Source organism: Scyliorhinus torazame, chromosome 14, assembly GCF_047496885.1.
Source record: "Scyliorhinus torazame isolate Kashiwa2021f chromosome 14, sScyTor2.1, whole genome shotgun sequence".
Lineage (NCBI taxonomy): Eukaryota > Metazoa > Chordata > Chondrichthyes > Carcharhiniformes > Scyliorhinidae > Scyliorhinus > Scyliorhinus torazame.
In genome coordinates, this window is record NC_092720.1 from 24,628,396 (window position 1) to 24,645,458 (window position 17,063).

Sequence of the window (17,063 nt, forward strand, 5' to 3'; positions counted from 1 at the left end):
TCCCTTCCATTATAAGGTCAGAGGTGGGGATTGTTCACAGAAGCCTACACAATGTTCAATACCATTCGCAAATTCTCAAATACTGAAGCAGTCCCATGTCCAAATGCAGCAAGATCTGGACAATATCCAGGTTTGGGCTGACAAGTGGCAAGTAACATTCATGCCACAAAAGTGCTGGGAAATTACCATCTCCAACAAGAGAGAATCTAACCATCACCTCGTGACATTCAATGGCATTACCATCGCTGAATCCCCCACTATCAACATCCTGGGGGCTACCATTGACCAGAAACTGAACTGGACCAGCCATACAAATGCTGTGGCTACAAGAGCAGGTCAGAGGCTATGAATCCTGCAGCGAGTAACTCACAGGTCGGCGCAACATAGAGGGCCGAAGGGCCTGTACTGCGCTGTAATGTTCTATGTTCTATGTTCACCTCCTGACCCCTAAAGCCTGTCCATCATCTACAAGGCACAAGACAAGAGTGTGATGGAATATTCTTCACTTGCCTGGATTAGTGCAGCTATAACAACACTCAAGAAGCTCGACACCATGAACAAAACAGCCCACTTGATTGGCGCATCTTCCACAAACATTCCCTCCACCACCATGGCAGCAATGTGTACCGTCCACAAGATGCACCAATGTTTCTTAGACAGCACCTTCCAAACACACAACCGCGGTCATAAGGGCAAGGGCAGCAGACACATGCGAATGGAACCACTTGGAAGTTCCTCTCCAAATCGCTCACCACCCTGACTTGGAACAATATCGTCGTTCCTTCACTGTCGCTGGACTAAATCCTGGAACTCCCTCCCTAACAGCACTGTGGGTGTACCTACACCACAGGGACTGCAGCAATTCAAGAAAACAGCTCTGCATCACCTTCTCAAGGGCAATTAGGGAGGGGAAAGATAGGCTGGCCTAGCTAGCAAAGTCCATCTCCCGTAAGTGAATTAAGAAAAAGAGGTACAGACACAATGACATAAATGGCTTCTATCTGAGCTTGAACCTCTCTTTGATTCAATGCTTATAAAGAAACTGAAGTTGACCGTTCTCTCAAATGTACACAAATAATTCCATGACATCCTGAAGAGAAGCAGCTCCAAGAAAATAGTTTTCCCATGACGAACATCACTGATTAGCTGATCATTGATCACATTGTTGATGGTGGGATGTTTTGTGCAAACTGGAATGATCACTTTTTCCTACAACCCAACAGTGGGTACAATTCCAAAGTGCGCGGCTGACGTCGAAACATCCTAAACTTGAGAAAGAGGCTATCTAAATGCAAGCAAATACAAAGCAAAATACTGCGGATGCTGGAAATCTGAAATAAAAAACAGGAAATGCTGGATAAACTCCGTATCTTGGAGGGAGAAACAGAGTTAATGTTTCGAGATCATATGACTCTTGTACAGGTTGTGTCATTCTACTTTCAGTATTTCTCACACTACTCCCCTCGATGCCTGATCCTCAGCGTAGAGAATGGGTAAGGAAACTTTGTAAAATTTTTGCAAACAACCAATATGTGGCAACGTACAAGTAGAAAAATTGCAGTTCCAGATAATAAAACATAGGCCAAAACCAAGAAAGATATTGTCCACATACACTGTCTACTGGCGGAATTGTCATAGCGTCATTTACAGCACAAGAAAAGTCTATTGCCTCATCAAAGACCATGCTGGCTTGCCACAGAACAATCGACATGGTTTTACTAACCCCACTCGATTCCCATTGCCCTGCAGATTAATTTCCTGCCCAGCCAATCTCCATTTGAAATCATTGATTGCTTCCGCCTCCATCATCCTCTGGGGCAGAGGGTTCCAGGTCATTACCACTCACTGCATAACGGATGTTGAGTCTGGAGAAGGGGGTGTAGATAGCCTGGGTCACATTGTGATCCAAAAAGACGAGGTGTTGGGTGTCTTAAAAAATATTAAGGTAGATAAGTCCCCAGGGCCGGATGGGATCTACCCCAGAATACTGAAGGAGGCTGGAGAGGAAATTGCTGAGGCCTTGACAGAAATCTTTGGATCCTCGCTGTCTTCAGGGGATGTCCCGGAGGACTGGAGAATAGCCAATGTTGTTCCTCTGTTTAAGAAGGGTGGCAGGGATAATCCCGGGAACTACAGGCCGGTGAGCCTTACTTCAGTGGTAGGGAAATTACTGGAGAGAATTCTTCGAGACAGGATCTACTCCCATTTGGAAGCAAATGGACGTATTAGTGAGAGGCAGCACGGTTTTGTGAAGGGGAGGTCGTGTCTCACTAACTTGATAGAGTTTTTCGAGGAGGTCACTAAGATGATTGATGCAGGTAGGGCAGTAGATGTTGTCTATATGGACTTCAGTAAGGCCTTTGACAAGGTCCCTCATGGTAGACTAGTACAAAAGGTGAAGTCACACGGGATCAGGGGTGAACTGGCAAGGTGGATACAGAACTGGCTAGGCCATAGAAGGCAGAGGGTAGCAATGGAGGGATGCTTTTCTAATTGGAGGGCTGTGACCAGTGGTGTTCCACAGGGATCAGTGCTGGGACCTTTGCTCTTTGTAGTATATATAAATGATTTGGAGGAAAATGTAACTGGTCTGATTAGTAAGTTTGCAGACGACACAAAGGTTGGTGGAATTGCGGATAGCGATGAGGACTGTCTGAGGATACAGCAGGATTTAGATTGTCTGGAGACTTGGGCGGAGAGATGGCAGATGGAGTTTAACCTGGACAAATGTGAGGTAATGCATTTTGGAAGGGCTAATGCAGGTAGGGAATATACAGTGAATGGTAGAACCCTCAAGAGTATTGAAAGTCAAAGAGATCTAGGAGTACAGGTCCACAGATCACTGAAAGGGGCTACACAGGTGGAGAAGGTAGTCAAGAAGGCATACGGCATGCTTGCCTTCATTGGCCGGGGCATTGAGTATAAGAATTGGCAAGTCATGTTGCAGCTGTATAGAACCTTAGTTAGGCCACACTTGGAGTATAGTGTTCAATTCTGGTCGCCACACTACCAGAAGGATGTGGAGGCTTTAGAGAGGGTGCAGAAGAGATTTACCAGAATGTTGCCTGGTATGGAGGGCATAAGCTATGAGGAGCGATTGAATAAACTCGGTTTGTTCTCACTGGAACGAAGGAGGTTGAGGGGCGACCTGATAGAGGTATACAAAATTATGAGGGGCATAGACAGAGTGGATAGTCAGAGGCTTTTCCCCAGGGTAGAGGGGTCAATTACTAGGGGGCATAGGTTTAAGGTGAGAGGGGCAAAGTTTAGAGTAGATGTACGAGGCAAGTTTTTTACGCAGAGGGTAGTGGGTGCCTGGAACTCACTACCGGAGGAGGTAGTGGAGGCAGGGACGATAGGGACATTTAAGGGGCATCTTGACAAATATATGAATAGGATGGGAATAGAAGGATACGGACCCAGGAAGTGTAGAAGATTGTAGTTTAGTCGGGCAGTATGGTCGGCACGGGCTTGGAGGGCCGAAGGGCCTGTTCCTGTGCTGTACATTTCTTTGTTCTTTGTTCTTTGTTTGGAAGGGTCTTTTTTGTTTAGGACAAGGGCAGTAAGGACGGCAAAGTGATACCAAGCGAATGGCTGGTTAACCCACGTCCTTTTGAAGGTCCACAGTGCCTCTTCGAGGTGTAGGAAGCAAATAGCAAAGGGGGTGAAATAATCAGTACTCAATTCCTTTTAAAAATTAAGAGGAAGGTGAATAGAAAACCATGTGGTGGTTCTGCCACCGCACCTGCTAGCAACAACCAAAAGGTTCAGGGCGCCGATAACCTGACAACCTCTGATTCTGAAAGGAAAGGACAATTGAAATCTGTAAAACACAAATTGTGGCAGTCCGTGTTACCAAAGGGAGATCAGAGCTGTGATTACAAAAACTCTGATGAGGAGGTTATAAACCGTAACACAACGAATGGTGCATATCAAGTCAACCAGCCTGGAGAGCATTGAACCCTCAGCTGCACTTTTCGCTGAAGGTAACCATGTGAAGGGCACGAGAGAGAAGACTGTTTATTGGTTAAAAACAAACTAAATATTTCTCTCATCCTTGACAATACTGCTTGTAGTTTGACTGAAAAATCCTCGAAATTTGGATAAACATTTATTGGGCAATCAGAAAAGACTTAATTACATGAGGTACTGAAAGGGTATAGACAAAGCTTGAGGGAAACAGCAGGGAGCACTCTGTTAGCTACTCATGGTGTAGACATACAAAAGTTTGGACCAATAAAGCCACATCTGTCTCGACTAAAATCACAAAGGTTGGCTCAGTTAGAGACTGAAATACAATGCACGCTGGACACGCTGCAGAAACAAGCAAAATCGCTGTGATCCCCAGAGCGCCAAGTAGAGGTTGAGAGGTTGATGGCCATGTTAGTGGACCAACCGGTCAGGCCACCCCCGAATTTTCCAGTCCATTTAAAATGACCATAAATGCCAGTGGCCTGGGGGGTAGGGGTAGTCCTACTACAAGACGACAAAGCAGGAATCGAGGGGCCAGTGGGGTATTTTTCAAAAAAGGTATATCCGTGCCGGAGAAAGTATTCCACCATTGAAAATTAAGCCACCAGGAGTTGAAAGAAGAGGGGGAAGCGCTGGTAGAAGAGTTGAAGAGTAAATGGGAGGAGGAGCTGGGGGAGGAGATCGAGGAAGGTCTGTGGGCTGATGCCCTAGGTAGGGTTAATTCCTCCTCCTCGTGTGCCAGGCTCAGCCTGATACAATTTAAGGTGGTCCACAGAGCGCACTTGACGGGGGCGAGGTTGAGTAGGTTCTTTGGGGTAGAGGACAGATGTGGAAGGTGCTCAGGGAGCCCGGCGAACCATGCTCATATGTTTTGGTCATGCCCGGCACAGGAGGGGTTCTGGAGAGGAGTGGCGGGAGCAATATCTCAGGTGGTGAAAGTCCGGGTCAAGCCAAGCTGGGGGCTAGCAATATTTGGAGTAGTGGACGAACCGGGAGAGCAGGAGGTGAAAGAGGCCGGTATTCTGGCCTTTGCGTCCCTAGTAGCCCGGCGAAGGATCTTGCTAATGTGGAAGGAGGCGAAGCCCCCCAGCCTGGAGGCCTGGATAAATGATATGGCTGGGTTCATAAAGTTGGAGAGGATTAAGTTCGCCTTGAGAGGGTCTGCGCAGGGGTTCTACAGGCGGTGGCAACCGTTCCTAGACTATCTCGCGGAGCGTTAGAGGGAGGTCGGTCAGCAGCAGCAGCAACCTGGATCAATGGCTCTGCAAAGATGACCAGTATCAGTTGTAAACCAGAGGCATGGATCAGCCAGCTTGCTGTGAAGAAAGCGAGCTAAAAAAACACCATTTGAAGCAAAGATTCTTATCTTTTGACCTTTATCCTTATCATCTTTAACCCTTCCCCCTCTCTTGTTTATCTGTAGCAGTTATTAGCTTGTTGTTATGTAATTGTGTTTATCGCATATTTCATGATACTTCTTGGCATAAATAAACAGTAATTGTGTTCAACTTACAAACCTGGTGACTGTGATTATTGGGCAGCCAAGGGCCAAAGACTTTGGGTATTTTTATAAGAATTATTGGTTAATTGACTTGTGTTGTGTCGCCGGGGCACGTAAGGTTGGAATTGATTGCGTACTTGACCAGGGTGGAGTAACAATAAGAAAATTCACCTCGCATTCCAACTCCCCCCTTGTCCAAAACCATAAATATCTGCCCCCTAGTCCTTGTATGATCAGCTAATGGAAACTGGTTTTCCTTTGCCTGCCGTACCCAAAGCGGTTTTGTAATCGTCTATTAAACCTCCCCTCAGTGGTTCCAATGAGAACAGCAACAGCCTTTTCAACCTAACCGTCGAACTGAAATCCCAATCTTTGTAACCATTCCAGTAAATCTCTTCTGCACCATCTCAAGAATTCCCACATCCTTCGGAAAGTATGATGACCAGAACTGGATTGCATGCAGATGGATCAATAATAAGATAAATTCAATTGGAATGATATAACAAGGATGTTAAATATAAAGTTGATGATACTGAATAGGCGACTGCTGGCAGTGCGGCACCCAAAGTTGGGCATTCAATAATGAGACCACTGGGGTAATGGAAAAGGTACATCAAAGAATAAGATTTTGAAATTCAGAACAATGGGGCCGCAGTTATTCCAACAGCAGTTTTTTGGAGTAATAACCTCACACAAGAGTTTCACTCTCAGCAACTTTTACAGATGCACCATAGAAAGCATCCTATCTGGCTGCATCACAGCCTGGTATGGCAAATGCTCGGCCCAAGACCGCAAGAAACTTCAGAGAGTCATGAACACAGCCCAGTCCATCACACAAACCTGCCTCCCATCCATTGACTCTGTCTGCACCTCCCGCTGCCTTGGGAAAGCGGGCAGCATAATCAAAGACCCCTCCCACCCGGGGTATTCTCTCTTCCAACCTCTCCCATCGGGCAGGAGATATTAAAGTCTGAGAGCACACACCAATAGATTTTTTTTAAATTGCTTCTTCTCCGCTGTCACAAGACTCTTGAACTAACCTCTCTACGCATCTTCTCTACTGTTGTTAGCACTATACTCCATATGTCTATGTTTATGTATTTCTGTTGTGTACTTATCATATGTCCTATGTTTTTTCATGCATAGAGTGATCTGCCTGAACTGTATGCAGAACAATACTTCTCACGGTACCTCAGTACATGTGACAGTAAATCTAAATCTAATCAAGATTGGTACCCTTTTGGCACTGAAATAAAGACAGTAAGAGTTTCCATATTTTTAAAAAGTATTAATTTGAAAATATTTCCTAACCTTTAAGGCCAATGGATTGTGATTATGAACAAGACAACTAAACAATTTTCTTTCCGTCCCTTGCCCGGACATGAAAAGTTTAGTGTCCCAAACACTGCCTTAACTCAGGATAGACTGGGTAAGTGAACGTGACGTGGTCCCGAAGGTCGGCCAGATGGGCAAAAGTGGGCCCTGGGAAAAAAACGTTTGAATAAAATGGTCTAGGCTGACAGCCAAACCCAACCACACCTTATGAATGAAGAACAAAAAAGAGCTGGTCACCAAGAGCAGGTGGTAATTAGAATTTCCTCCGTTTCCATTCTTCTAACTTTTGACAGCTTTCGTATTGTCCAACAGTCCCAGCTCCCACGAGTATTCGGCCATAGCCGTTTCGGACCATGCCCCGCACTGGGTGGAACTGGAGCTGGGAGAGGAGAGGGACCAACGCCCGCTGTGGCGGATGGATGTGGGACTGCTGGCAGACGAGGTGGTGTGTGGGAAGGTGAGGGGGTGTATCGAAAGGTACTTGGAGGCCAACGCCAACGGGGAGGTGCGGGTGGGGGTGGTATGGGAGGCGTTGAAGGCGGTGATCAGGGGAGAGCTAATCTCCATTAGGGCCCATAGGGAGAAGACAGAGGGCATGGAAAGGGAGAGGTTAGTGGGGGAGATTTTGAGAGTGGACAGGAGATACGCAGAGGCCCCGCAGGAGAGATTACTTGGGGAAAGACGACGGCTCCAGATGGAGTTTGACCTGTTGACCACAGGGAAGGCGGAGGCACAGTGGAGGAAAGCGCAGGGGGCGACCTACGAGTATGGAGAAAAGGCTTGTCGGATGCTGGCACACCAGCTCCGTAAGAGGATGGCAGCGAGGGAACTGGGGGGAGTCAGAGATGGAAGGGGTGCCACAGTTCGGAGTGCGACAAAAATAAACGCGGTATCTAAGGCCTTCTATGAAGAGCTGTACAGATCCCAGCCCCCAGCGGGGGAAGAGGGGACAAGACGATTCCTAGACCGGCTGAGATTCCCGAGGGTGGAGGAGCAAGAGGTGGCTGGTTTGGGGGCACCAATTGGGTTGGAGGAGCTGAGCAAGGGTTTGGGGAGTATGCAGGCGGGGAAGGCCCCGGGACCGGACGGGTTCCCGGTGGAGTTCTACAGGAAGTACGTAGACCTGTTGGCCCCGCTACTAGTGAGGACCTTTAATGAGGCAAGAGAGGAGGGGACACTGCCTCCGACAATGTCGGAAGCGACAATTTCTTTGATCCTAAAGCGGGACAAGGACCCACAGCAATGTGGATCGTACAGGCCGATCTCGCTCCTTAATGTGGATGCAAAGTTGCTGGCAAAAGTGCTGGCCACGAGGATCGAGGACTGTGTCCCGGGGGTGATCCATGAGGACCAGACGGGATTCGTAAAGGGCAGGCAATTAAACAGTAACGTGCATCGGGTGTCGCTATATGTGGATGACCTGTTGCTGTACGTAGCGGATCCAATGGAGGGGATGGTGGAGGTCATGCAGACTCTAAGGGCGTTTGGGGACTTTTCGGGCTATAAGCTCAATGTAGGGAAGAGTGAGCTCTTTGTATTATAGGCGGGGGACCAAGAAAGAGGGATAGGGGACCTACCGCTGAGGAGGGCGGAGGAGAGTTTTTGGTATCTAGGGATCCAGATAGCCAGGAGTTGGGGGGCCCTACATAAACTGAACCTGACGAAGCTGGTGGAGCAAATGGAGGAGGATTTCAAAAGATGGGACATGTTACCGCTCTCGCTGGCGGGTAGGGTGCAGTCGGTCAAAATGGCGGTCCTGCCGAGGTTTCTGTTTGTGTTTCAGTGCCTTCCCATCATGATCACTAAGGCCTTTTTTAAGAGAGTAGGTAGGAGTATTATGGGGTTTGTGTGGGCGAACAAGACCCCGAGGGTAAGGAGAGGGTTCCTGGAACGCAATAGGGACCGAGGAGGGTTGGCGCTGCCAAACCTGGGGAGCTACTACTGGGCAGCAAATGTGGCGATGATCCGCAAGTGGGTTATGGAGGGAGAGGGGGCGGCATGGAAGAGGATGGAGATGGCGTCCTGTAAAGGAACGAGCCTGGGGGCGTTGGTGACGGCACCGCTGCCGCTCTCGCCGACAAAGTATACCACGAGCCCGGTGGAGGCGGCAACGCTAAGGATCTGGGGCCAGTGGAGACGGCACAGGGGTGATCTTCCTCATAAATGGACGTCCACTAAATTGCCCTTAGTGTCCAAAAAGGTTGGGTGGGGTTGTTGGGTTACGGGGAAGGGGTGGAGGTGCGGGCTTAGGTAGGGTGCTCTTCCCGGGGGCCGGTGCAGACTCGACGGGCCGAATGGCCTCCTTCTGCACTATAAATCCTATTGATGCTTGATTAACCTACCAAATCTTTTAAGTGCGGGGGTAAAACTTCTCCAAAGTTAATCGATTTATCTGTCTACTGATTAAGGGAGTGAATCACTGACTCTCATTAAATGATCGTGGTGCACTTGCACATTGGCTCGGAGGAAGATGTATATGCTCCCATCCGAAATTCAGTTCTAATTACTGAATATAATTGAGCATTGGACTGGTTTAGAAGGAGCTGCAAATGTGATTCACACAGTTTCGCAACTCTGCACATATTTGTTTTTCTCCTCTCCACACCACTGACCATGAAAACCGTCAGTCCCTTCGCTATTTTAATTAAATGCCTGCCCACTTATGCTGATTTCAGGTGTTTCTGAATGCGTTTGTATTCAATCACACACACATCCAGTTAACATAACTCTCAGCGGTTTCAACGTTTGGAGTACAGAAGACACCATGTCGCTGAGACGGGATGTCGGAATAAGGATACGCCTTTGACTTTCCCTTACCCTTCATTTTAGCTTTGAGTCCGGTTTCAAAGTTCAGTGCTAAAAAATAAATGGCTAAACCTGTCAGGTCGATGGCCTTCCATCACAGCCGTCAAGTGCTGCCTGATCTGCTGACTTTTTCCAGTATTGCCGGTTTTAAATTCAGGTACGTCTCATTCTGGGGGTCCGTTAGCTCCATTATCCTGTCCTCACTCAATGTTGACATAAATTCAATGCACCAGGGGCTACTGGGTAGTGATTAAGAACAGGAAAACTGGATGATTTTCTTTCTCTCCTTTGCCTGGGGCAAGAAAACGTTAGTGTCCCAAACACTGCCTTGACTCAGCGAAGACTGGGGAAGTGAACGTGCTGTGGGTCGCGAATGTCGGCCAGTTTGCACAAGTGGATCCCAGGAAAGAAAGCTTGAAAAACACTGCTTTGTGCCATCAGTTCATTCCAGGGTTCGAGCGGGGACTTGTGAGGCATTTCACAAGCTACGGAACCCCAAGTGCATCCATGAGGTCACGGATGCCCTGCGTACCATGCAGCTGACTGTATTAACTTTGAGCTGGGCAAAGCCTTAGGTGGCACAGTGGCACAGTGGTGAGCACTGCTGCCTCACAGTTCCAGGGTCCCGGGTTCAATTCCGGTCTCAGGTGACTGTGTGGAGTTTGCACTTTCTCCCTGTGTCTGCGTGGGTTTCCTCCGGGTGCTCCGGTTTCCTCCCACAGTCCAAAGGTGTGCAGGGTAGGTGGATTGACCATGCTAAATTGCACCTTAGTGTCCAAAAGGTTAGGTGAGGTTACTGGCTTGCAAGGGTAGGGTGGAGGCATGGGCTTAAGTAGGGTGCTCTTTCCAAGGGTCGGTGGCCTCCTTCGGCACTGTTGATTCTAAGCCCATCAAGATCCCCGAGCGGATGCCGCTGGTCCAAGGGGTAATTGATGGCATGCATGTCGCTTTGCATGCACTGGGGCATCACCAAGTGCCCTTTAGTAAAAAGGGTTCCACTCCCTGAATGTTTAACTTGTGTGCGACCACTACCTCCGGATCACGCATGACAGCTACATGGGACACTTGGAGATCCCACTCTTCTTTGAGGACCGCTCCAAGATGACGGGTTGGCTCTTGGGGGATAACAGGTACCCGCTGAGCTCCTGACTAACTACGTCAGGCGACTGATGCGGAGACCCGATAAAACAAGGGCCATGCTGCCTCACTTGCTGTCATTGAGCAGTGCACTGGGCTCCTCAAAATGCCGTTCCGATGCCTGGACCGCTCAGATGGTGCACTGCTCTGGCACAGGTGGGCACAGCTCCTGGACATGGTTGGACTGTGGTGCCAGTGTGTCCTGGGGCACAAGTGTAGTGATATGCTGTGAGGGGGGGCTGCGAGGTGCCAGCCACTAATTTGTTTGGGGGGGGGGGGGGGGGGGCAAGCGGACAGTGATGCCAGACGGGACCGATGTCAGGGGGCAGGTGTTAGCCTACCCTTGCTGCCCGGTAGAGGTCATTGGTCTTCTTCCTGCACTGGATGGAGGTCCTCTAGGTCACGCTGCCGCATTGATGGCACTGCTATTGCCTCCAAGATGGCATTGGCGTCCCTGAGGCTGGTCCTCCGACCCCCTCTGGGGGAAGGCTTTCCCGCTTCCACGGTGTCCAGCAGCCTGGCCAGGTCAGCATCTCCGAGGCGTGGAGCAGGTCCTACGTGGTGGCATGGCTGTGTGCTGAGTGGAGTGTGTTCAGAGTGAGCAACTCCCCTTGTTAGAGGGGAGCCGGTGGGCCCCGATCGCGGGCCAGACCCCATCGGAAGCACAGTGACGACCGATTCGGTCTACCACAGGGTGCCAGCACGGCGCTGGAGCGGTTCACGCCGCTCCAGCCTCCCTTCCCGCCGCTACATGGGCGCCGTGCCAACCCGCACATGAGCGGGGGACTTCTTCAGCGCGCCGGCCCCTACGCAACATGGCGTTGGGGTTCAGGGGCCGGCTGCGCAACAAAGTAGGCCTGGGGTGGGAGGGGGGGGGGGGGGGAAAAGAGAGGCCGGCCCGCCGATTGGTGGGCCCCGATCGTGGGCCAGACCCCATCGGAGCCCCCCCCCCCCCCCGGTGAAGGAGCGCTTTCCCCCGCCCCACTGGCCGTCCCCCGACCCTTCGCGCAGAGTTCCCGCCGGCAACGACCAGGGTGATGGATGGGTGAGAGCCCAGCAGGAAGACCATTGGAATAGTCAAGCCTGGGGAAGTCAAAGACAAAGATGAGGGATGTAATAGTCGATGGCGGGACTCTGTCGTATCCGCACGGCTGCTCCGCCCATCCGAGCTGGAGAATCGGCGGCCCTGCCGATGCCAGTGGCCGGCCCCGCCCCAAACGCACCAGTGCAAATGGCGGCGATTCTCCGCTCCTCAGAGAATCGCGCGCCGGCATCAAGGCGCTGTTACGGCAATTCTTCGGCCCGGCGCAGGGCTCGGGGCATCACGCCCGTGGTCTCAACAGTACCTTGGACAGTTGCAGCAAAACTTCCCTATCCCTATACGCCAACCCCCTTGAAATAAGAGTCAACATTCCATTAGCTCCTGATTACCTACTGTACCTGTGTGCTACCTTGCTGTGCTTTATGCACAAATACCCCCCAAGTCTCTTTGTACTGCAGCTTTCTGCAGTTTTTCTCCATTTAAATAACACTCTGTTCTTTAGTTTTTCCTTTCAAAATGAGCAACTCCTCATTTTCCCACATTGTGCTCATTTGCCAACCTTTTGGCCACTTAACCTATATCAATAGCTCTTTGCAAATTGTTTGTATTCCTCTCACAACTTCCCTTCCACCTATTTTTGTGTCATCTGCAAATTTGACTACAGTACATTTGCTTCCTTCCTCTAGGTCATTGATATATATTGTAAACAGTTGCAGTCCCAGGACTGATCCCTGTGGAACCCCACTGGTTACAGGTTGCCAACCTGAAAAATAACCCTTTTTCCCCACTTGCTGTTTCCTGCCCATTAGCCAATTTTCTAACCATGCCAATATACCACCTCCAACACCATGGGCTCTTATCTTATGACTGACCCTTTTGTGAGGTACCTTGGCGAACGACTTCTGAAAGTTCAAATACAGCACATCTACTGGTTCCCCTCTATCCACTCTGGCTGAGACTTCCTCAAAAAAACTGTAATAAATTAGTCAGTCTCGATTTCCCTTTCATGAAGCCGTGCCAGCTCTGCTTAATTAGATTACAATTTTCGAAATATGCTGCTATTAGTTCCTTAATAATTTATTCCAGGGCACAGCACGGTGGCGCAGTGGTTAGCACTGCTACTTCACGGCGCCAAGGCCCCAAGTTCGGTCCCGGCTCTGGGTCACTGTCCGTGTGCAATTTGCACATTCTCCCCGTGTTTGCGTGGGTTTCGCCCCCACAACCCAAAGATGTGCAGGGTAGGTAGATTGGCCACGCTAAATTGCCCCTTAATTGGAAAAACTGAATTGGGTACTCCAATTTTTTTTTTTGAATTTTTAAAATAATTTATTTCAACTTTTTTTCAACAATTGATGTCAGGCAAATCGGCCTATAGTTACCCGCTTTTTACCTCCCTCACTTTCTGGAATAGGGGTGTCACATTGGCAGTTTAGCAATCCTTTGGTACTTCTCCAGAATTTAAAATGAAATGAAAAATGAATGCAATGAAAATCGCTTGTCACAAGTAGGCTTCAATGAGGTTACTGTGAAAAGCCCCTAGTCGCCACATTCCGGCGCCTGTTCGGGGAAGCTGTTATGGGAATTGAACCGTGCTGCTGGCCTGCCTTGGTCTGCTTTCAAAGCCAGCGATTTAGCCAACCAATGTATCCAGTATTCATATAGTTACTTCTTTTCGGATCTAGGATGCAAGCCATCAGGGCCAGGGGACTTATCTGCCTTTAGACCTGTTACTTTGACTAATTCTTCTTCTCTAGTGAGGGTGATTTAATTCCTCCCCCGTATTGTTCAGTATTAATGAGATGTGCAAAGTATCTTCCACCATAAAGACTGATGCAAAATATCTGTTTAACCCTGCTGCCATTTTTTTGTTCCCCATGACTATTTACCCAGATTCATTTTCTAAGGGGCCTATGTTCACTTTGACCTCTCTCCTCCTTTTTATATGTTTAAAGGAGCTCTTATTGTCAGTTTTTATATTTCTCGCTAGTTTGCACTCGCAGTTTATTTTTTCCATCTCTGATATTTTCAGTCTTCCATTGCTGGATTCTGAATTTATCCCAAACTTCGGGGCTATCACTGGCTTTTGCCCCCTTATATGCTTTTCTTTCAACTTAATACTCTCCTTAACTTCTTTGGTTAGCCATGGTTGGTCTATCCCACTCTTAGAAACGTTGCCGTGCCACGTGATAATGAGATGAGGAATAGGGAGATAGAGCAATTAAACACATGGCTACAGGGATGGTGCAGGCGGGAGGGATTCAGATTTCTGGATAACTGGGGCTCTTTCTGGGGAAGGTGCGACCTCTACAGACAGGATGATCTACATCTGAACCTGAGGGGCACAAATATCCTGGGGGGGAGATTTGTTAGTGCTCTTTTGGGGGGGGGTTTAAACTAATGCAGCAGGGGCATGGGAACCTGGATTGTAGTTTTAGGGTACGGGAGAATGAGAGTATAGAGGTCAGGAGCACAGATTTGACGTCGCAGGAGGGGGTCAGTGTGCAGGTAGGTGGTTTGAAGTGTGTCTACTTCAATGCCAGGAGTATTTGAAATAAGGTAGGGGAACTGGCAGCATGGGTTGGTACCTGGGACTTCGATGTTGTGGCCATTTCGGAGACATGGATAGAGCAGGGACAGGAATGGATGTTGCAGGTTCCGGGGTTTAGATGTTTTAGTAAGCTCAGAGAAGGAGGCAAAAGAGGGGGAGGTGTGGCGCTGCTAGTCAAGAGCAGTATTACGGTGGCGGAGAGGATGCTAGATGGGGACTCATCTTCCGAGGTAGTATGGGCTGAGGTTAGAAAAAGGAAAGGAGAGGTCACCCTGTTGGGAGTTTTCTACAGGCCTCCTAATAGTTCTAGGGATGTAGAGGAAAGGATGGCGAGGATGATCCTGGATAAGAGTGAAAGTAACAGGGTAGTTATTATGGGAGACTTTAACTTTCCAAATATTGACTGGAAAAGATATAGTTCGAGTACATTAGATGGGTCGTTTTTTGTACAGTGTGGTTTTTGCAGGAGGGTTTCCTGAAACAATATGTTGACAGGCCAACAAGAGGCGAGGCCACGTTGGATTTGGTTTTGGGTAATGAACCTGGCCAGGTGTTGGATTGGAGGTAGGAGAGCACTTTGGGGACAGTGACCACAATTCGGTGACGTTTACGCTAGTGATGGAAAGGGATAAGTATACACCGCAGGGCAAGAGTTATAGCTGGGGGAAGGGCAATTATGATGCCATTAGACATGACTTGGGGGGGATAGGTTGGAGAAGTAGACTGCAAGTGTTGGGCACACTGGATAAGTGGAGCTTGTTCAAGGATCAGCTACTGCGTGTTCTTGATAAGTACGTACCGGTCAGGCAGGGAGGAAGGCTTAGATCGAGGGAACCGTGGTTTACCAAAGAAATGGAATCTCTTATTAAGAGGAAGAAGGAGGCCTATGTGAAGATGAGGAGTGAAGTTTCAGTTGGGGCGCTTGATAGTTACAAGGTAGCGAGGAAGGATCTAAAGAGAGAGCTAAGACGAGCAAGGAGGGGACATGAGAAGTATTTGGCAGGTAGGATCAAGGAAAACCCAAAAGCTTTCTATAGGTATGTCAGGAATAAGCGAATGACTAGGGTAAGAGTAGGACCAGTCAAGGACAGGGATGGGAAGTTGTGTGTGGAGTCTGAAGAGATAGGTGAGATACTAAATGAATATTTTTTGTCAGTATTCACTCAGGAAAAAGATAATGTTGTGGAGGAGAATGCTGAGACCCAGGCTATTAGAATAGATGGCATTGAGGTACGTAGGGAAGAGGTGTTGGCAATTCTGGACAGGCTGAAAATAGATAAGTCCCCGGGGCCTGATGGGATTTATCCTAGGATTCTCTGGGAGGCCAGGGAAGAGATTGCTGGACCTTTGGCTTTGATTTTTATGTCATCATTGGCTACAGGAATAGTGCCAGAGGACTGGAGGATAGCAAATGTGGTCCCTTTGTTCAAAAAGGGGAGCAGAGACAACCCCGGCAACTATAGACCGGTGAGCCTCACGTCTGTAGTGGGTAAAGTCTTGGAGGGGATTATAAGAGACAAGATTTATAATCATCTAGATAGGAATAATATGATCAGGGATAGTCAGCATGGCTTTGTAAAGGGTAGGTCATGCCTCACAAACCTTATCGAGTTCTTTGAGAAGGTGACTGAACAGGTAGACGAGGGTAGAGCAGTTGATGTGGTGTTATATGGATTTCAGTAAAGCGTTTGATAAGGTTCCCCACGGTAGGCTATTGCAGAAAATACGGAGGCTGGGGATTGAGGGTGATTTAGAGATGTGGATCAGAAATTGGCTAGCTGAAAGAAGACAGAGGGTGGTGGTTGATGGGAAATGTTCAGAATGGGGTTCAGTTACAAGTGGCGTACCACAAGGATCTGTTCTGGGGCCGTTGCTGTTTGTCATTTTTATCAATGACCTAGAGGAAGGCGCAGAAGGGTGGGTGAGTAAATTTGCAGACGACACTAAAGTCGGTGGTGTTGTCGACAGTGAGGAAGGATGTAGCAGGTTACAGAGGGACATAGATAAGCTGCAGAGCTGGGCTGAGAGGTGGCAAATGGAGTTTAATGTAGAGAAGTGTGAGGTGATTCACTTTGGAAGGAATAACAGGAATGCGGAATATTTGGCTAATGTTAAAGTTCTTGGAAGTGTGGATGAGCAGAGGGATCTAGGTGTCCATGTACATAGATCCCTGAAAGTTGCTACCCAGATTGATAGGGTTGTGAAGAAGGCCTATGGAGTGTTGGCCTTTATTGGTAGAGGGATTGAGTTCCGGAGTCAGGAGGTCATGTTGCAGCTGTACAAAACTCTGGTACGGCCGCATTTGGAGTATTGCGTACAGTTCTGGTCAGCGCATTATAGGAAGGACGTGGAGGCTTTGGAGCGGGTGCAGAGGAGATTTACCAGGATGTTGCCTGGTATGGAGGGAAAATCTTATGAGGAAAGGCTGATGGACTTGAGGTTATTTTCGTTGGAGAGAAGAAGGTTAAGAGGAGACTTAATAGAGGCATACAAAATGATCAGGGGGTTAGATAGGGTGGACAGTGAGAGCCTTCTCCCGCGGATGGAAATGGCTGGCACGAGGGGACATAGCTTTAAACTGAGGGGTAATAGATATAGGACAGAGGTCAGAGATAGGTTCTTTGCACAAAGAGTGGTGAGGCCGTGGAATGCCCTATCGGCAACAGTAGTGAACTCGCCAACATTGAGGGCATTTAAAAGTTTAGTAGATAAGCATATGGATG

General features: G+C 48.6%; 1 protein-coding gene across 3 annotated transcripts in view; it reads right to left on the reverse strand.

Annotated features, from left to right (window-relative positions):
* Positions 1-17,063, reverse strand: part of LOC140389583 (mediator of RNA polymerase II transcription subunit 12-like protein) — a 731,598-nt gene that overhangs the window by 302,240 nt on the left and 412,295 nt on the right. The gene's annotated exons all lie outside the window — the stretch shown is intronic.